General features: G+C 39.1%; 1 protein-coding gene and 1 pseudogene across 3 annotated transcripts in view; both read left to right on the top strand.

Moving 5' to 3' along the window:
* The window catches only part of EPM2A (EPM2A glucan phosphatase, laforin), a 167,287-nt gene that overhangs the window by 60,639 nt on the left and 85,150 nt on the right, over positions 1–21,498 (top strand). The window lies entirely within an intron of this gene.
* On the top strand, positions 19,040–20,078 carry LOC131514996 (ADP/ATP translocase 3-like; annotated as a pseudogene).

Genomic DNA, 21,498 nt, shown 5'->3' with positions numbered 1-21,498 from the left:
TTTTAAAATTAGAAATCGACAGCCACTGTATACCCATAAATTTAGCCATCATACTGTGAAATATGAAGAATTTAAGTTCATTATCTTTCTCATCTTTGCTGATTTTTATATTATTCTTTGATATAAAAATTATATATTTATATCATTGTTGTCTTTCTATTACATAGAAATTTCTGTGTTAGAATTCTATTATATGGAAAGTTACTCCTGTGTAAGAGGATAAGAAAAATAACTGACTTACACATGCTTCTCTCTCTCCTTACTTTGGTTAATTATTTTCTCTACATTGGTAAGTTTTGTATAATTTATATTTTGTTTTATAATTGTTACTATTCCTTCTTGTTTTAGATTTGGTAACTTGATTCTAAGAATGGTAAATTAACAAACAGCATTGTGAGAGGTGTTGTAGGATTCTGGAGCCAGAATGCCTGGGTTCACTGACCTGTGTGTGACCTTGGGCAAGTTACTAAACCTTACTGTTCTGTTGTTGAAAGAACCAAGCTGACTAAAATCTAAAGGAATTAGAATAGGACTTACATTAAGTGTTAAGTAAGTGTTAGTGATTATTATCTTTACTATTATGATTAGGAAATAATTACTGCAGAACCAAGTAGTGCAATTAGTCTCATTAAAGAGGAAATATAATTTTGTGACACGGAACCTGTGCCACCGGAAGGAAAAATTCTCTGCCCTTCTGCTATAAATTACGTGAGAGTTTACTTAAACTTTGTATTTGGGTGGTAATGTTCTTCTACAACTTGTTTTAAAATTTCTAGTTAAATTTTTTTTAGCAGAAGACCCACACTGATCATCAGAATTTCCCAGCTTGATTAAGTATTTGATGGATACAGATTTCTCACTCTTTGAAAATATTTTTCCTTGAAAAATTGGGGTTATTCTAATTTTCATTGATACATAGCTTTCTGAGTACAGCTATCTGGCGCTTTTTTCTTTTTTTTTCTTAATTGAACCCCTGTGTTAGTTACATTGTTTGGGATTCCGTGTCTTCCTCTTTCTTAAATATCTTACTCATTTTGTTGGATTGTATCCTAAAATAATTTTGAAGAAACAGTAAATGAGAGATAACCTATCTGAGAGGTTACATACTTGAATACTTAAATGCCTGAGGATATCTTTATTTTGCCCTCACACTTGATCATTTGGTAGAGTTTTCTAGTCTCAAATTAATTTTGCCTTAGAAGCCGTTGCCTCAGCGCCTTCTAGCACCCATTGTAATTGACAATTGTGATGCTAGACTAAGCCCATTCCTTTGTAGGCAGTCTGTTTATTTTTTTCCTCCCCTTTTGAAGCTTTACAAGCTTTCCTTAAGTTATTTTACCAGGATTTATCTGAGTCTCTTTTGTTTATATTCCTTGACAGTTAATTGGTTGGCTGTTTCAATTTCAGGAATTCTTTCTTTGAACTCAGGGAAATTTTTTATTTTTTCATTTCCTCCCCTGTTTTCTTTGTTCTTCCCTCTGAAATATCTGTTACCCATATGTTGTACCTTCTGCATATATGTAAGTATCTCTTAAATTTTGTCTTGTATTTTCTATGTTTTGTGTTTGGATGGATTTTCCTGACAGTGTTTCTCAGATCACTGTTTGGTTTTTAATTAAAAAAAAAAATTTAACGTTTATTTATTTTTGAGACAGAGAGAGACAGAGCACGAACAGGGGAGGGTCAGAGAGAGAGGGAGACACAGAATCTGAAACAGGCTCCAGGCTCTGAGCAGTCAGCACAGAGCCCGACGTGGGGCTTGAACTCACGGACTGTGAGATTATGACCTGAGCTGAAGTCGGACGCTTAACTGACTGAGCCACCCAGGCGCCCCTGGTTTTTAATTTTTTTTTTAATGTTTATTTATTTTTGAGAGGTGAGTGAGGGGCAGAGAGAGGGACACAGAATTCAAAACAGGCTCCAGGGTCTGAGCTGTCAGCATAGAGCCCTATGTGGGGTTTGAACTCAAGAACTGTAAGATCATGACCTGAGCTGAAGTCAGACGCTTAACCCACTGAGCCACCCAGGTGCCCCTCAGTGTTTGGTTTTTAATAGTAGCCATTTCATGATTTAGTCCTTACACTGGAATTTTTTTTTTTTTTTTTTTTTTTGGTAATCATATTTTTAATCTTCCACATTTTTCCTGTTATTCTCTGATTTCTTTTTTAGGAACTGCTTTTCTTCCTATATGGATACAGTTAATAACTGAATCTTTCTGATGATGACATTAGATAGAATTGATTGAAAGTTGTTTCTGTCTTGCGTTTATTTATTTTTCTCTATAGGCAATTGTTTTTTTATACTACAGATTTTCCTCAAATATCTGGTAATCCTTGGATGACCATTCATTTTTATGAATAAAGGCTATGTGGATTAGTATAGGTAGTTGGGCTGGTTTTGTTTTGAAGTTGCTTATGCTTACCCCAGATCCCCTCTACATGGGAGGTCATGCATGGGATACTGTGTAATTTGACAGATTTTGCACAGAGAGGTTTCCTTCCTTAGGGTGTGAGGCTGGGGAGCCAGCCAGCTCCAGGTCCTTACAATTAGCAAGTAAAAACAGACAAACAAGCAAACAAAACTTTACTATGTGGAAAGATATTTTAGCTTATTTATTCCTAAATGGAATTGCTTTTTTTTGTTTTTGTTCTTGTTTTTTGTTTTTGTTTTGTTTTTACCTTTACCTCTACTGGGTGGATCCATAGATGTCTCAAGATCTTTCCAGAAAAACCTCTCCTTTCTATGTTTAGGGCATACTGAATTCATGTTGCTGATAGGGTGGGCTGGGAGGAGCCATGTGGGAAACCACCTTTCCTTCCAGTCTTCTCCAGGTTTGCATCTGTTTATTTGTTAGATCTCTTCTTACCTGTTGCTTTATTTTAGAAATCTTCCCTAACTCCTCTCTTAATCTTTCTCATAGTACCTCTTCCTTTCCTCATACTTCATCTTATAATTTAAAATCACATTAGTTATATTGGCCTAGACTCTTTGATTGCAAGTAATAGAAAACTGAGTGTAAATGAGCCTAAAAAAAAAAAAAAAGAAAAAAGAAATCATTATTAACACATATAACCAAACTAAAAGAAGCATGGAATTTAACCAGACAGAGGTCTCCTCACTTGCTCTCCAGCTCTCTCTCTTCCCCCTTGGGTTTGCTTTACTCTGGTTTGGACTTCATTCTCTCAAGCAAACTCTACCAAGCTAGACTTCCCCACAGGGAGCTCCAGGCTTACATACTCAAAGCCAGAGAAGAAAAAAATGTTCTTCCCTGACAGCTCTAGTTAGTAAAATGTGTGGGAGGGGCACCCGGGTGGCTCAGTGGGTTAAATGTCGGACTTCGGCTCAGGTCAAGATCTCACAGTTCGTGAGTTTGAGCCTGGTGTCGGGCTCTGTGCTGACAGCTCAGAGCCTGAAGCTGCTTTGGATTCTGGGTCTCCTTCTTTCTCTGCCCCTCCCCGGCTCAAGCTCTCTCTCTCTCAAAAAACGAATAAATGTTAAAAAGAAAAAAAAGAAAACTGTGGGGGGAGAAAACCGGAATTCACCTTTCTTGAACCAATCCTTCTTGCCAAGGAGGTGAGGGTACAATGAGCACTGTCAACAGCAAACCCTTCTTGGAGTTGAGGAGGAACACGTCCCCCCAAAAGTGTGTAGTGTTTCAGGGACAGTTTAGAATATACGGTGGTTAACGGGAGGTTATCAGGAAAACACAACAGTTGCTTAAACAAATAAGAGTTAAATTTTCCACTACAGAAAGTACATAGATAGATGGAGGTGGTGATGGTCCACAGCTCATGGATGTCAGGAGAGGCGTCATCATATTTCCTTGGCTTTTTCCTCAGGACACCAGCTGCCGCTCTTATCACCACCTCTGCATCCAGTGGAATATGGGAGGAGAGAGAAGAGTGGAAGTGTCAGCCATGATATCCCTTTTATCTAGAAAGCTGTAACTTCAGCTCAGTCCTCTCCTGTCCAAAACACACACTTCTTTTCACTTGGTGATTGTGAGTAAAGCCGCCGTAAACAGTGATGTGCAAGTTTTTATATACACATAATAAAGCTTTTGAAAAATATTTAAGAATGGGTTTGCCAATCATATAAAGCTAGAATGAGCTTTAGGAGAAACTGCCAAACCATCTTCCAGAGTGATTCTAGCATTTTTCATTTCTACCAGCAATAAATGAGACTTCCTATTGCTACACATCTTCATCGGCAATTGATTTTGTTAATTTTTTGGATTTTAACTATTCTTACAGGTGTGCAGTAGTCTCTGAGTTTTAAATTTTTAATGTTTATTTTTGAAAGGGAGAGAGTGTGAGTGGGGGAGGGGCATAGAGAGAAAGAGGGAGACACAGAGTCTGAAGCAGGCTCCAGGCTCTGAGCCTTCGGCACAGAGCCCCATGCGGGGCTCAAACTCACAAATTGCGAGAACATGACCTGAGCTGAAGTCAGAGGCTTAACCGACTGAGCCACCCAGGCTTCCCTGATTTTTAAATTTTAAAAAATGTTTATTTATTATTTTTGAGAGAGACAGAGCATGAGCAGGGGAGGGGCAGAGAGAGAGAGGGAGACATAGAATCTGAAGCAGGCTCCAGGCTCTGTGCTGTCCGATGCAGGGCTCAAACTCAGGAACCATGAGATCATGACCTGAGCCGAAGTCGGACACTTAACCAATTGAGCCACCCAGGCACCCCTCTGATTTTTTAAATTAGCAATTCCCTAATAATAAATGATGTGAAGCATCTTTTTATATGCTTATTTGTCATCTGTAATGTCTTTAATTGGGTGTCTGCTCAGATCTCTTCTCCACTTTTTAGTTAGGCTGTTTGTTTTCTTATTGCTGACTTTTAACAGTTCTTTGAATATTTGGATACAATTCTAAAGTGATAGGTGATTTGCAAATATTTCCTCCCTGTCACCTGTCTTTTCATTTTCTTAACAGTATTATATACAATGTAAACCTTTAAACTTTAATGCAGTCCAACTTTTTTTTTTTCTTTTATGGATTGTGCTTTTGGTTTTGAATAAAAAACTCATTTCTAAGTCCAGGTTACCTAGATTTCCTTCAGTGTTATCTTCTCGAAGCTTTCTATAATTTGGCATGTTACATGTAGGTATATAATCCATTTTGTGTTAATTTTTATTTATAATACAAAGCCTGTGTCTAGGTTCTTTTTTGGTTTTCATGTGGGCATCCAATTGTTCCAGCCCTATTTGTTGAAAACTTTGTCTTTCCTTTTTTGATGTGCCTTTTAAAACTCAGTTGACTGTATTTGCACTGCTCTATGTGCCCATTCTTTCACCCACATCACACTGGGTTGGTTACGGTAGTTTTAGGCTAATCTTGAAATATTAATAGTATGGGCCCTCCATGTTTGTTTTCTTCAGTATTGTGTTGAGTCTTTTTGATGTTTTGCCTTTTCACTTACATTTTAGAATCAATTTGTTGTTATTACAAAATAGCTTGCTGTGATTTGGTTGGGATTGCATTGACTATATATCAAGTTTAGAAAAATTGACATCTTAACAGTACTGAGTCTTTTAATCTATGAACCTGGAATATGTCTCCATTTAATTAGGTCTTCTTTGATTTCTTTCATTAGTGTTTTGTAGTTGTTCACATACAGATCCTGTACGTGTTTTGTTAGATTTATACATTGTTTTTGGGAGGGCTGTTATTTTAAAGGGTGTATTTAAAAACTTTTCCATTTTATTTTGTTTTTTTATTAAAAAATTTTTTTTAATGTTCATTTATTTCTGAGACAGAGAGAGACAGAGCATGAGTGGAGGAGGGGCAGAGAGAGAGGGAGACACAGAATCAGAAGCAAGCTCCAGGCTCTGAGCTGTCAGCACAGAGCCCAAAGTGGGGCTCGAACCCATGAACCATGAGATCATGACCTGAGCTGAAGTTGGTCGCTCAACCGACCGAGCCACCCAGGCGCCCCAAAACACTTTTCAATTTTAAATTTCAATTGTTCATTGCTGATACATAGAAGGAAATTGACTTCCATATCTATTGATATTTGTTTGGATGCTGGACATTGTGGTTTTACATTGTTTTAGAATTTCACATTTTTTTTTCTGGCAGTTATTTGTGAATTGGTTACCTTTGAAGTTTATCTTGAAGTTTTATAAGGTTTATATAGGTATATAGTAGTTTTTAGTGTAGGGCTAAATTAGCCCCACTACTAAACAATGACCCTTCTATGTTCTCTTTTGAATGCCCCATGTATTAAATAAGATCTCCTCACCCTGATGGAAATGCACATGTTTCTCCGTTCTGTATTAGCTCTGCCAAGTCTTTAGCCTACAATATTCAGAAATTTACTCTGTTTTTTGTATGGCTTGCCATTTGTCCTTTGTATGGTTCTATCAAATTTCATTTTATGCATCCACAGATTGGCATGAAGCTGAAGAATCTAGGAGACTTTTGTGAAGATTTATCAAACTCTTTCTCTTCATTGCTTTCTCATTTCTGGAATTTGTTCTTACAAAGTCTACTCACCCTGTTCTCCCCATATTTGTATTTCTGTTTTCTCAATTACAGGTACCATTAAGTTCTATTTGGAATCCTGTCCCTGTGTCATGGTTCAGAAATTCTCTATAAGTAGAAATCCATGGCATTCATATTATTCGCCTTGTTTCTTTCTCTTCTCTCAGAAATTATAGTCCTGTGCTGCCTTTTGTTCAGCATTTGAAAGCAGTTGTTTCATATATTGTGCCATTGTTTTAGTTGTTACTTTAACAGGAAAGAGAAGAAGTCTTGGACTGATTTTTAAAAGTTTGCAGGTAGATATTTTTCTAGCATATTTTTAAAAATTTTGCAGAACAATTCTTTTTTAAAATATGTTTATTTATTTTTGAGAAAGAGAGAGAAAGAGCCAGCACAGAGCCCGGCTTGGGGCTCAAACTCACGAACTGTGAGATCATGACCTGAGCTGAAATCAAGAATTAGATGCTTAACCAACTGAGCCACCCAGATGCCCCACAAAATAATTCTTGATTTTGTGGTTTATTTCTAATATATTTATGTGTGTGTGTATTTATATGTACATGGATTCACACACATACAGAGTCTAATATATGTATTTTTCTTGTTAAAATTAGGTTGTTTTCCTGGTTTTCTTTTTTTTTTTAATCAAAAAAATTTTTTTTTTTAACATTTCTTCACCTTTGAAAGACAGAGAGAGACAGAGTGCGAATGGGGAAGGGGCAGAGAGAGAGGGAGACACAGAATCCGAAGCAGGCTCCGGGCTGCAAGCTGTCAGCATGGAGCCCAATGCGGGGCTCAAACTCACAGACCGCAAGATCATGACCTGAGCTGAAGTCGGCCGCCCAACCGACTGAGCCACCCAGGCACCCCTCCTTGTTTTCTTTAATGCTGAAGATCCTTAACTCTTTACTTAGAACCTGGCATTAAATTTTGTCCCTACTCAGTAACACTCTGTCTCGGTTTATGGTTTTAGATGTTAATGGCCGTAAGTTCAACATTCAAATTATCACTATTTTTACTCCACTCTTTTTTTCTCTTCAAAAATTAATTTATCTTCATTTCATATTACTTTTTGTGCCACAACAATGATTATGTTAAAGTAGAAATGACATGAACATTTCTAATTTTTAAATAATCTATTATAATTTAAGGAGATTAAACAAATCACCATGCATAACTTTATATTTTAAGATAATGTATTAGTTTTCTAGGGGTACCATAACAAATTACCACAGACTGGATGACTTAAACAACAGATTTATTTTCTCATAGTTCTGGAGGCTAGAAGTCCCAAATCAGAGTTTCAGCAGGATTGGTTTCTTCTGAGGTGTGTGAGGGAAAGATCTGTCTAAGGCCTTTCTCCGTGGCTTGTAGATGGTCATCTTTTCCCTAATCCTTACTTGATCTTCTCTCTATGCATCTCTCTGTCCAAATTTTCTCTCTTTATGAGGACACCAGTCACATTGCATTAATGCCTATCCCAGTGACTTCATTTTAAAGTTGACTACTACTGTAAAGGTACTGTTTAGAAATAAGATAATATTCAGAAGAACTGAAGGGTTGGATCTCAACATATGAATTTTTGGGGACACAATTCAACCCACAATGTGTAGTAAATTTTTTCTAATATCTAATTCGTTATTATTAACATTCTAAATTATTAAAGAAGGTTATCAGTTGTCTTTGGGTGGGAAAACTTGCCCTATGCCTACTTCACTGTTTTCTATACTCTAGATAAAAGACATGTATTTAGAAGGTAATATGAAGGGATACCATAGCACGGTGGAAAGAACAAGTGTTTGGAATAGGATAAACTCTGATCAGACATCAGATTCTGCCACAGACTTGTATAACCTTATATAAATTACTTAACCCCATAACTTTGTTTGCTTCCTTTCTAAAAAGGGATGATTAAAAACTGTACTAGGGTTGTTACGAGGACTAGTTCATAAAGTGCCTAGAAGAAAGTAGTAGCTATCACTTTAAAATAGCCAACAATTTATAGCAGCTGAATTACCTTGGTCTTTTCATTTTCAATACAAAATTCATTGATCTTGAAGAAAGTTTATGTTCATAGAAGCAGCAGTTTTGTGTAATATTTGACTAATCCATACAATGGATTATATTCTAGATTATGCTACATCTTCCCAATATTACTTGCCTTTCCCATTTCTACTTCTGCTTCTACTCCAGCTATGCTATACCTTGGGGAAGACTTGGTTTGAGTGGAGGATAGATGGACATGTACTGAATAAGGGATATCATCCACATTGCAGCTGAGTTTTGTGGATACAGTGCACTCAATTTTAATTGGATAAACTTTGAGTAGAAGAACAATCTCCGAAGTATGACCTTGGTCCTTTGTTTCATCCATTATGAGGTGAGAGTCTTTCAAGAACATAGTTTTGCTTACTACACTCAAAGGAACCATCAAAAAGGAAGGAATCAAAGTTAAGGAATCATTAAAAAGGCAGTACACACAGAGGGGCCTGGTAGAGCATTACAGGAGAATAGTGTAATGAGATATGAATGACAAGGATAAGGAAACCTTTGAAGAGTGACATATGACATGGTCAAGAGAGATTTATTTTGGTAATAGTTTATTACTGTTGAATGAAAAATTCCACCTAAAAATTATAATGAAACTTTACTGTTTCTTGGTCACCTGAAATTATTGTACGATGATTTCATTTTATGATGGAGAAAGTGGGGTCCAAAGAGGTTTAGTGGATAATGTAAGCTCACACGGTGCTAACCTATGGGAAACGCTGGCTGTGGGAAACAGCTTCTTTTAGGCATGATTCAGCACTAAGCAGGGCATGGGAATTTGGTGAATGAATTTTAATATCCCATCTACAAACTCTTAACTGTGGGACTTCACAGATGAGAAAGAGTTCGTGCTGGCTGTGTAAGATCTGGGATATCTCTGTATTACCGGCGAGAAGGGAATTGACAGAGAATGAGAAAGAATGGGGAAGTGAGTTGATACTCTTACTCCAAATGATCCTTCTCTTGACATTCTCTCGGTGGCTCCCCAACTCCTTTTTCTTGAGAGCATTCTTTTTTGTGTTGTATCAGCCAAAATGACCCGAATTTTTAACAACATCGAGAAGAATCTTCAAACCAAAATGGCAAGCATTTCCTTGCCTTGTGGATCCAAACCAGTTGTACTAGACAGGAGGAAAATAATCCAGGAGTAGATATTATTGCAGTTTCTTATTCAATCTCCCCCAGTACCTGATCCTCTATCATTTGCCAGAGAGTTAATAAGAGCTGAAATGAAAATTCTTGCTGCTTTTATACGATTTGTTCACGTCCCCTAGAAGCAGAATGAGGTTCTAGTTTTAGGGTAGGTTAAAGAAAAAATATTGTCGCATGCTCACACAGTGTGGAGGGAGATAAGTTATGAACTTTTTCTTTTTAAAGGTGGTACATCGACTACAATCTTAAAAATGTTCTTTGCTGCTCCTAAAGAAACAAAATAATCAGTTGGATAAAGCATTAATTTAAACAAGTGTAGGGGCACAAGTATAGGGTTAAGCATCCGACTCGATTTTGGCTCAGGTCATGATCTCATGGTTTGTGAGTTTGAGCCCTGTGTTGGGATCTGCATGGGCAGTGTGGAGCCTGCTTGGGATTTTCTCTCTCTCCCTATCTCTCTGCCCTTCCCTTGCTTGCTCTCTCTCTCAAAATAAAAAATACTAAGAAAATAATTTAAAAATTTTAAACAAGAATAACATACTTTATGTTTAATTTGGGAAAATAAAATGCATATAGTGGAGATTTTATATTTCACTGTGTTTCTTTGTGTAAAAATAATGCTCATGAGTATTTGGGATGCGAGAGGGAATGAGGAAAAGATTTACAGTTGGACTTAATGAGATGAGAAACGTCAGAGGAGATTTCAACTTTCTGCAAAAGACTCAGGCTCTGCTGGCAGGTCAGGTCCCCCTCGCTGGGCGTCTCTTAGATCTTGCTATCGGCTTCTGTACAGGAAGGCTCATTAAAATGTTCTGTTATTCTGAGATCCTCAACTTGAATATTGTTATCTGGACAGTTCTCTGTTTTTTGCTCCGATGGTGGGATCCTGGGCTGCGTCCAGCCAGCGTAGGTCTGTAGTACAGCCAGTATGCACCGAGTGAGAAGCTTAACATTTTCAGTTCTATGACCTTCATGTTTTTAACTGTTAAATCATAATGTCACGTTAACATAACATAGAGTTTTATCCTGAATTGTAGCTAATTAAACCATAGAGAATTAGATAAACGGTTACTGTGAAATCATTTTCTTTTCAGTTTAGTAAACTATAATTTTATATTATAGTTATTATATTATTATATTATAATTATATTATAATGATGTAATATATTATATTGTATTGTCATAATTATATATTATGTCCATGAGCAAAGAAGATTTTTATCAACATTTCACTTATGATTGCCAAAATTTCTGGATGCTATATTTGTAGATTTTATGAAGTATTTGTGCCTTTGGAAAAAGTTACTATAGCATTTAGATTCATGTCTTTTGCTATAAAGTATCAATTTATTACCTTCATCATTGACTGAAATCATTAAAAAATCTATTTGAGGAGCGTGACGACCGTTACCCAGAACAATTCCAGAGCTGGAGAAATTTTGGACTCCCATTCACCGAAGATTGTATTTGGAGGTTACACTGTTATTTCCATGATCTTCTATTCAGAGCTAATCTCAATATAATGTATTAAGTTCTGAGGTGGTGCAGATTCTGAATGTTGAATACAGAAACATATTGGCTTAAAGCATCGCTTTAACACTAGTTCAGAATAATTATGAAGAAGTATTGAGCTAATACATATGAATATGCTTTGTAAATGGAAGTAATAATTATTTTATATTAAAATATTGACAGGATTTTATCACTGGCTTATTTATATTTATCGTTTTTTAGTGATATTTCGCATTTATTTGCAATGAGGGAGTATCCTATAAAAATTTTCTTAGAAAAGCACTTTACCCCCGAACTGTGTATACATTTTTGCAAAAGCTTCAGTCTTTACTTACTCTGTTTGGAAATTTGAATCTGCAATTTTTACTTGATGATGTCTTTTGAATGTAGTTGAAGAGGTTTTATTATTTTTCAGAGAGATGCACTTAGAATTCATTAGTGAATCGATCTAATTCGGTGTGAGGAATGTAGAGAGACATCATCCAAATCAGACTTAAAACAGGGAACTCTTTTAGGTACTCTGCTATTACAAAGATGAAAAAAATACTATGAAAATAAAAATGTATTAATTTCACTAAACTTCACATTTTAGTCTTGTTTAAAACCTTACTTTGGTATTAGCCATTGAGAAAGGATGTATATAACTTTCCCTTCCTCAATTAGAAAAAAATCCTAACAAATCAGAATAGGTGTTTGATTCACATATTCAACTCAACACAATTTTGAGGCTCAGTTATCCACTTGGAATTGTAATAGGTGCTTGGAAACAACAGTGAAAAATTCACAGCTCTTGAACTTAAGAGATTTATATTCTAGCTGAGAAGACAAAGATTTATAATCAAGGAGGGACCGTGACAGAAATCTGAAAATCTATATGCAGTGATGCGGAGGAAGTTCATCCCAGTAAGAATTCAGGAATGGGAGAGGGGTTAGGGAAGTCTTTATAGAAGGGATAGTGTTTTAAACAAACCTGGTATTTAAAGAAAGATAGGATCTTCCCTCATTATTTTTTTCTGTAATTGTGAAAGTAAAAGCATCAGAATTATTTTTAGAAATCAGCCAGATGTGAGAATCATGGTTTTATTAGAGTGACAAGGGAAAAGCCGAAGTCTGGGGTTCAAAGGCATTTAAGTTTTTAGGCCTTTTGTGATAGGACTCCCTGGAAGGCCTGTGATGGGTGGCTGAGCTGTACAGGGGAGAGTGCTTTGGGGGCAGCTGGTGAGGGAGGTGGGAATGAGGACTGCAGGAGGGAGGGGGGCATCCTCTGTGCGGGGGTGAGTAGGGCCTTCTTTCCTGAGGCCTGGAGGACTGAGGCAGGGACAGCCTTTCTCTCTGCTTTGTTCATTTTGAGCCACTGCTGTTGGCATCTTTTCTTTTTCTGCAAGTGTAACTCAGGGAACTCTAGTGAATTTTCTAGATGCATCAGTGATTCCCTAACCTGACTGAGCATTAGGATCACCTGGTGCATTAATTAGTTAATATACAGAGCAATATTGATTTCAGAAGTAGAATTCAGTGATTCCTCATTTATATACAACACCCAGTGCTCATCACAACAGGTGCCCTTTTTAATACCCATCACCCATCTAACCCATTCCTCACCTACTTCCCTCCATCAACCCTCAGTTTGTTTTCTATCATTGAGTTTCTTGTGGTTTGTTTCCCTCTCTTCTCCCCCCCTCCCCCGCCCCCACGCTTCCCATCTGTTCATCTGTTTTGTTTTTTAAATTCCCCATATGAGGAGGGATACCTGGGTGGCTCAGTCAGTTAAGTGTCTGACTTCAGCTCAGGTCATGATCTCATGGTTCCTGAGTTTGAGCCCTGCATTGGGCTCTCTGCTGTCAGCACAAAGTCCACTTCAGATCTTCTGTCCCCCTCTCTCTTTACCCATCCCCGCTCACATTTTCTCTCTCTCTCTCTCTCAAATATAAACATTAAAAAATAAATTCCACATATGAGTGAAATCATATGATATTTGTCTTTATCTGATTGACTTATTTCACTTAGCTTAATACATTCTAGCTCCATCCATGTCATTGCAAATGGCAAGATTTCATTCCTTTTGATGGCTAATTTCCAGTATGTATATGTGTATATATACTGTATATATACGTGTGTATATATATATATAAACACACACACACACACACACACACACACACACACACACACGCATCTTTATCCATTCAGCAGTCGATGGACATCTGTACTCTCTCCATAGTATGGCTATTATTGATAATGCTGCTATAAACATTGGGCTGCATGTATGCCTTCAAATCTGTATTTTTGTATCCTTTGGGTGAATACCTAATAGTGCAACTGCTGGATCGTAGCATTGTTCTATTTTTTTTAACATTTATTAATTTTTGAGACACAGAGACAGAGCATGAGCAGGAGAGGAGCAGAGAGTGAGAGACACACAGAATCCGAAGCAGGCTCCAGGCTTTGAGCTGTCAGCACAGGGCCCAACACAGGGCTCGAACCCATGAACCAGGAGATCATGACTTGAGCAGAAGACAGATGCTTAACCAACTGAGCCACCCAGGCACCCCTACTTTTAGTTTTTTGAGGAACCTCCATTCTGTTTTCCAGAGTGGCTGTACCAGTTTGCATTCCCACCAACAGTGCAAGAGGGTTTCCCTTTCTTCGCATCCTTGCCAACACCTATTTTTCTTGTGTTGTTAATTTTAGCCATTCTGACAGGTGTGAGGTGGTATCTCATCATGGTTTTGATTTGTATTTCCCTGATTATGAGTAGTGTTGAGCATCTTTTCATGTGTCTGTTAGCCATCTGGATGTCTTCTTCGGAAAAATGTCTTTCATGTCTTCTGCCCATTTCTTTTTTTTTTTTTTTTTTTTTTTAAATTTTTTTTTTTCAACGTTTTTTATTTATTTTGGGGACAGAGAGAGACAGAGCATGAACGGGGGAGGGGCAGAGAGAGAGGGAGATACAGAATCGGAAACAGGCTCCAGGCTCCGAGCCATCAGCCCAGATCCTGACGCGGGGCTCGAACTCACGGACCGCGAGATCGTGACCTGGCTGAAGTCGGACGCTTAACCGACTGCGCCACCCAGGCGCCCCTCTTCTGCCCATTTCTTAACTGGGTTCATTTTTTGGGTGTTGAGTTTGATAAGTTCATTATAGATTTTGGATACTAAAATCATATATGTTAATACAAATTTCTTTTCCCATTTTCTTGGTTGCCTTTTAGTTTTGTTGATTGTTTTCATTGACCTAGTGAGCTTTTAAAATGTTAAAAACATTTTAAAAATGTTTTTATTTGTTTATTTATTTATTTTTGAGAGAGAGAGCGCGCAAGAGAGTGAGCGGGTGAGGGGCAGACAGAGAGGGGAACAGAGGATCTGAAGTGGGCTTTGTGCTGATAGCAGCGAGCCCAATGCAGGGCTCGAACCCACGAACCATGAGATCATGACCTGAGCCACCCAGGTGCCCCAACCTGGTGAGCTTTTTAAACATACAGATTCTTGGGTCAGTTGCAGATTTATGGAATCTCCAAAGGTGGAATCTAGAAATTCATTTATTTAAAAGGAGTTTTATTGAGATGTAAGTTACATGTTATAAAATTCACCCCTTTAAGCGTAAAATTCAGTGGTTTTTAGTATATTTACAACGTTGTGTAATCAACATTAATTCTCCAACATTTTCACAACAAATCAATCCCCATTTCTCCTTCCTCCATCCTCTGGCAAATGCAGTAATATATTTTCTGTCTCTGTTCATTTGCCTATTCTGAATATTTCATATAAATGGAACCATGCAATATGGGGCTCTTTGTAACTGATTATACATTCTTCATTCGTACTTTCATGATTTAAAGACACTAGCTCAGTCACTTAAGTAAGTTTGTAGGAGCATAACTTCTAAGGCTGGGCTGATTACATCATGAACCCCTGGGGTGTGACAAGCATTTCCTAGTCTACATCCTTAAGAGATTTTGATTTAATAGTTCTGAGACTGGCCAGGGACTAAGAATTTTACACTTTCCCAAGGTACTTTTGAAAACCAGGTGGTTTGGGAGACCACTGTAAGGGATTCTGCAAGTTGCAATAGTTCCATTCAACCCATACCCCACCCCCAGCCACCTCTTTTTATTTTCATCCTACTGCTTCTGTTATGGTTTGTTTTCTTGGCATTTCAGTGGCCTTTTACAAGATCTAACTCCTTTGTGTCCCTTCTCTATTCAGTCCTTCCTCCACGCTGCTACCAGGATTATCTTCCTAAAATACAAATTGGATAGTGTCACATCTATGATTAAAAATTCTTTGATGATTTCTTATTTCCTACAAAATGAATCCAAACTTCTTACTATGACCTTTGAGGCTCCTCACAATCTGTCAGTTGTCTACTTTTGTCTGCACTCCTGCCGCTTGCTGAAAACAATCAAGAGTTCCAGCCACCCAGACTCTTTATTTCCCCCCCACATTTCATGCAACTCTTTGATAATGCTATCGCTTTTCTTGGATTTCTGTCACAGTTGTGGCAGTCTTAGATCTGCAATGAACCATGCTATGTTATTCCATTGGCTTTGGTGGAATAATATGAAAATCAGAGGCGGCTTCTTCAAATAATTTATACTTATGATACAGTTCTTAAATACAAATGATTATATGATGTAAAATTATTGAATCTATCTAAACCAAACCTTCTGGTTAAGGTACAACACCCATACAGGCATATACTTATTTCCTTGAATTAGGGATACAGGGGATTAGTATCTTAATCTCTATGGGGTGTCTGCCATGGTCCATTGGTGGCATTGTAGGACAGATTGCTTTCTCTTTCTCTGGCAGCTGCCGAGGCCATCCGTGTTGGTTGGATTCAGTATGAAGGCTTTCATTAGAGCTTCTGGTCAGAGGCTCAACCTTCCAGCATTAGCAACGGGAAGGAATACTATGCACTCTTCCAACTGGAGATCTTATGGAGCTATGAAAATGGCACACAGTTTAGTGAACTCATATAGTTTTAGTCATATACAGTAAAACTTTGGATTGCAAGTAATTTGTCCTGTGAGTGTTCTGCAAGACAAGCAAATATTTCTAATAAATTTTAACTTGATAAATGAGCGATGTCTTGCAATATGAGTAGTATGTGATGCTGAATGTCACATGATCACAACTGAGCCACTGGTTCTCATTCTCTCTCTCTTCCTCTCTCCTTCTCTCTCTCTCTCTCTCTCTCTCTGGGATTGTGAGTGATCATCTCCCATGCTCAGATGTTTGGTCTCAGGCCACGGTGTTAGGCAGAAATAAGTGATTTTTCAGAACATTGGAAGGTGCCCACAACTGGCACTAGTGTATTCTCTGTCACTTAAAAGCGCCCATGGACCGTCCTTTGCTTTTCCATACCAGAGTCAGCTAGGAGTGCTTTGCTTCCTTCTATGTCAGGCTGCCTGCAGATACAGACCCTTTGCTGCCTTATTGCCAGTTACATTAAATACAGTGTATGACAAGAGTTTATTAATACTGTACTGTAGTCAGCATCCATGAGAGCGTGTACAATGGCCCTCATGCAGAAAAAGGTTGAAAAGAAAGGCAGTAAGAAGAAGGAGATGATTACAGTGGAAGTTAAGAAAGAAAGAAATCGAGAAGTACGAATGAGGTATGCGAGTGGCTGAAATTGCAAGATATTATAAGAAATCCACATCTGCATCTTGTCTGCAGAGGAGGAGGAGAAAAAAGTGGACAAATCCTTTACTTCAAATGAGATTAGGGAGATATGTAAAATGTGGGAAACAGTGCCAAATTTTGTAGAAAAGCACCACCTGAATAAGGCCGTAGTAGTGTGAGCAATGAATCTGTTCAACAACAACGCAATGTCACATTTTCACAAAATCCTCGAAAGGAGGCAAAAACAAATGTCGTTGGATAGATTCCTTGTTAACGTTGCAAGAAAAGAAAAAGATTCCATTGGGCCAATAGACAGCAGTGATTTCTGTGAGTGATAGAGAAAGTTGTCCTACACGGTAACCCTCCTCTCTCTTGTCTCCCTCACAGCAGCCACGAAGGTTTTCAAAGTTAAGTGCAGGTTAATTTGTTTATTTTTCTTTATATTTTGTATTTTTTATTATTTTGTATTATATTACAGTATTGTAATCATTTTTAAGTGTTTTTTTTCTTACTTTTTTGAGAGAGCGTGAGTGGGGAGTGTCAGGGAGAGAGGGGGACGGAAGATCCAAAGCAGACCTGGTGCTGACAAGTTGACAGTAGCAAGCCCAATGTGGGGCTTGAACTCATGAACTATGAGATCATGACCTGAGTCAAAATTGGACGATCAACTGACTGAGCCACCCAGGTATCCCTATTGTAACCATTTTTATATGAATATTTTTGGGTTGTGGAACGCATCATCTGAGTGGGGAAATTTGCCTTGATATAGAAGTGTTTTGGATTACAAGCATGTTTCTGGAATGAATTATGCTTGAAAACCAAGGTTTTACTGTATACGATTAGTGCCTGTACTGGCTCTGTTGCCCCACTTAACTGGTTGTGGGTTTGGCATACATTTGAGTTAGGCAACCCTGACATGTTGAGCAGGGATATAATTCGGGTACCACTCCCACCTCCATGGCTATGGTTTTATTTATAGGTACATTGAGCAACCCTGCCATATTGCTTCTGATCAGATGTGGTATCCTGCAGTAGAAACAGGCAGCTTTCAGGACTTTGTGCTGATAAAGTACTGTGTCAGTACTGGGACTTGGGACCATAAATCAGAGTTATAAACATTCGAAATACGTTTCTGCTTGTCTAATACATACTCGTGTAGATCTCATGTGTCTGACATCTACATACTCCAAGTCCTCTGGCCTTCTATGATAACCCTTTCTTTTAACTGCTTGAATTCCCATCTAGCAGACTGAGAGATCTGACCTCTGTCCTTTATGTTACCCAGAACCACCTTTCCTCAGCATATTTGGAAAAGGTGGGGTAAGGCATACTGTTAATTGTTTGCCAATGTTCACATCCTCTCCCTCTGGGTGAATTATTCTTCTTTGCTCTGTTGAAGAAGAATATCTTTGGCTTGCTTTGGTTAATAAAATATAAGAGGAAATGATGTGTGTCACTTCCTATTGCTTTGCCGTACTCCTTTCTCTCTGCCGAGAGATTACTATTGATGTTCCAAATAGTGACTGCTCTGTCTGATGATCCCAGCCTGAAGATGATGAAATGTGAAGAATGGCCCTTGCTTAGCCAATCCACAGTGAACTCCAGCCCAGGCAAGAAATAAACCTTTGCTCTTCTAGGAGACCTGATGACTTAGGTGTTTATTATCATAGCATGCCCTACGATCTAAAACAATGCCTAGCATTTGGCGGGTGTTCATTAAATACTTGATGAATGAATGAACTTGAGCAAGGTACTTTCCAGGTGTCTCAAACTGGTATACTAAAACTGTCTTCTCATCTTCAGTGTGGTCCTGGACTAGTGAATAATAGAAGTCCTCTATTGTCTTAAAGCAACAGTGTCTAAAAGACATTTCAGGGGGACAAAAACATTATTTCAAGTTGAAGGAGACATGCATATGATCTAGAATAGAGCACAAATCTCACAGGAATTTTTTTTTTTTTATTATTATTATTTTTTTTTTAAATTTTTTTTTTCAACGTTTTTTATTTATTTTTGGGACAGAGAGAGACAGAGCATGAACGGGGGAGGGGCAGAGAGAGAGGGAGACACAGAATCGGAAACAGGCTCCAGGCTCCGAGCCGTCAGCCCAGAGCCTGACGCGGGGCTCGAACTCACGGACCGCGAGATCGTGACCTGGCTGAAGTCGGACGCTCAACCGACTGCGCCACCCAGGCGCCCCATGAATTTTTAAGGGAAAAATACAAGTCTTCCAAGAATTTTCATGACAGTATGGGGTACTGCTTCAAGCTATGTTCCCAAGACCCCTTGGAGATGTTTGAGAAGCTTTGATAATCGCCAAGTCTCTGTTTTCTCTTCTCTGAAATACTTCCTGGCTGGAGACCTCACTGCCACCATCTCTAAGACGGCCGTGACTCTGATCAGCGGGCACAGTGGCTGCTGCAGGTGCGAGCAGATTGCCGCCAACCAGCGGTGCAAGGGCATCGCAGACTGCATCGTGCGCATCCCCCAGGAGCAGGGCGTGCTGCCCTGACCTGGCCAACGTCATCCGCAACTTCCCCACACAGCCCTCAACCTGGCCTTCCGGGATACGTACAACCAGATCTTCCTGGAGGGGGGAGGGGCGTGGACAAGCGCACGCAGTTCTGGAGTTATTTTGCCGGTGATCTGGCCTCAGGTGGGGCACCAGGAGCCACCTCCCTCTGCCTCATGCCCCCCCCCCCCCCCCGAGGGATTTCGCTAGAACCCAAGTGGCAGCCGACATGGGGAAGTCCGAGCAGGAGTTCAAAGGCCTGGGGGACAGTCTGGTAAAGATGACCAGGCACCGGGGCCTGGACCACGGCTTCAGTGTCTGGGGCAGGACATCACCATTGTCCACCCGGCGGCCTACTTCGGCGTGTACGACCCAGCTGAAGGCATCTCCCGGGCCCCAGGAACACCCCCAGACCGTGACAGCCGCGGCAGGCGGGCTCTCCTGCCCCTTCGACACCGTGCAGTTGCGGGTGATGATGCGGTGGGGGCACAAAGGAGCTGACGTTACATACGAGGGGACCCTCGACTGCTGGTGGAAACCTTCCATGACGAAGGGGGCAAAACCTTATTCAAGGGCACATGGTCCAGTGTCCTGGGGGCCAGGGTGCCCTTTGTGCTGGTTCTGTACACGAGCTGAAGAAAGTCATAGCGGTGTGCTTCCCAGACACGGGGACCAAGGCCATCACGTAGAATACTTATGTTAGGGACCACTGATATTCCAGAAATTCCCGTGTCCTTGTCCCGGCCAGATCACGTATAGAGGACTGGGGAAGGTTCTAAAAGGAGCTCTTTGCGATGGACCATTGGCACCAGATTCCATGTATTGGTTGTGGAGGCTGGGGGTGGGAAGGGGATTTAGGATCTCTTCGTGAGTCCACAGGCAGTTCCGCCACACTGACCCTAGAGTCCAGGTGCTTGTGGGACCTTAGTTGTGTTTAAGCACTTAATTTAAGAATCATGTCTCCGTTTGTACTTAAGCACTGTTCTCTTTTGCACAGCCGAATGTTTGCAATTATGTTTCATGTCCAGCATTCTCCTGCAAAACCATAAAAACTGGGACACAGAGAAAAAACAAAACAAAAGAAAACAAAACTCTTGTTTGGACAAGAGTAGGCAGAGGGTCTTTCAGGAGGGCTCCGTGGTGTAAGCAGCCTTGACCTGGGAGCCGCATCCTTGGGCTCCAGTGAACATAGGGCTCTGTCAAGTCACTTAATCCACTAGAACCTCAGACTCAGGAAAAGATGTGCTTACACAGTTGCTGTCTGTCCCACTGGACTTTTATTTTTGAGGAATAATATATTTGAAAGTACTTTGAAAATCGCTAAGCTTTATCATTCCAATTAAAAATTGATAGGGAATTTTTGCAGTCTTTTCAAATTTCAAGATTTTATTTATGTTATAATTCCACTGGGTGGCAGTATTTCACTTGTACTCTACTATAATTCTATAGTTTGTATATAATCTCAGAAAAAAAAAAAAAGAATTTAATCACAATCTCATTATCTCCCCAATTTATCTTTCCACTTTCTCCTCCTGTGTACTCCCTATCTCCCAAAAGAATTCTGAGAAACAGTCACCATTCATTTAAAAAAGATTTAATGACATAAATGTGAGGACAGTCACCGTAAGAGAGAGGTTTGTCCAGAACTTCTGCTTCATTTGGGAGGAAGTGTTAGATAGCTTAATTTTGTTCAGATGTAAGCAAATTACTTTGATGTAGGTAATTAAAACCAGTTGAAAATCACCTATAAAAATCTTGCCACTGGCTTCTTTGTAAATGCTTTAACAATGACTTTTTAAAAAATAAACTCATTTGGACATTTTTGACTGATATTATCATGGATGCTTGCTTATTTTATCCTGTGTATCATAAGATCATAAAGTTGTTGTGCAGATTCCTTTGATGTCTATGACGTGTTTGAGAAACACTTTATCATGGTTTCATATCAGTTAACTTTGTGTCAGAATTTCTTAGAGAATCAATTCTACAAGATAAGTTAAATAAGACAAGTACCCTTATAAATCTTGGTAAGTGATTCCTTGCTGACTTCTGTTAATATTGAGGCTTCAATGTAAGTGGCAGGCTAGGTCTCCTGGAGTAGTCTTGTTCTGTAGCATGGAAAAAGTAAAAATTCTTTAGCAACATGGTGGAATGC

This window comes from Neofelis nebulosa, chromosome 6 (assembly GCF_028018385.1).
Source record: "Neofelis nebulosa isolate mNeoNeb1 chromosome 6, mNeoNeb1.pri, whole genome shotgun sequence".
NCBI lineage: Eukaryota > Metazoa > Chordata > Mammalia > Carnivora > Felidae > Neofelis > Neofelis nebulosa.
Note: the sequence above shows the minus strand (reverse complement) of the source record. Positions and strands in the feature narration are given on the sequence as shown.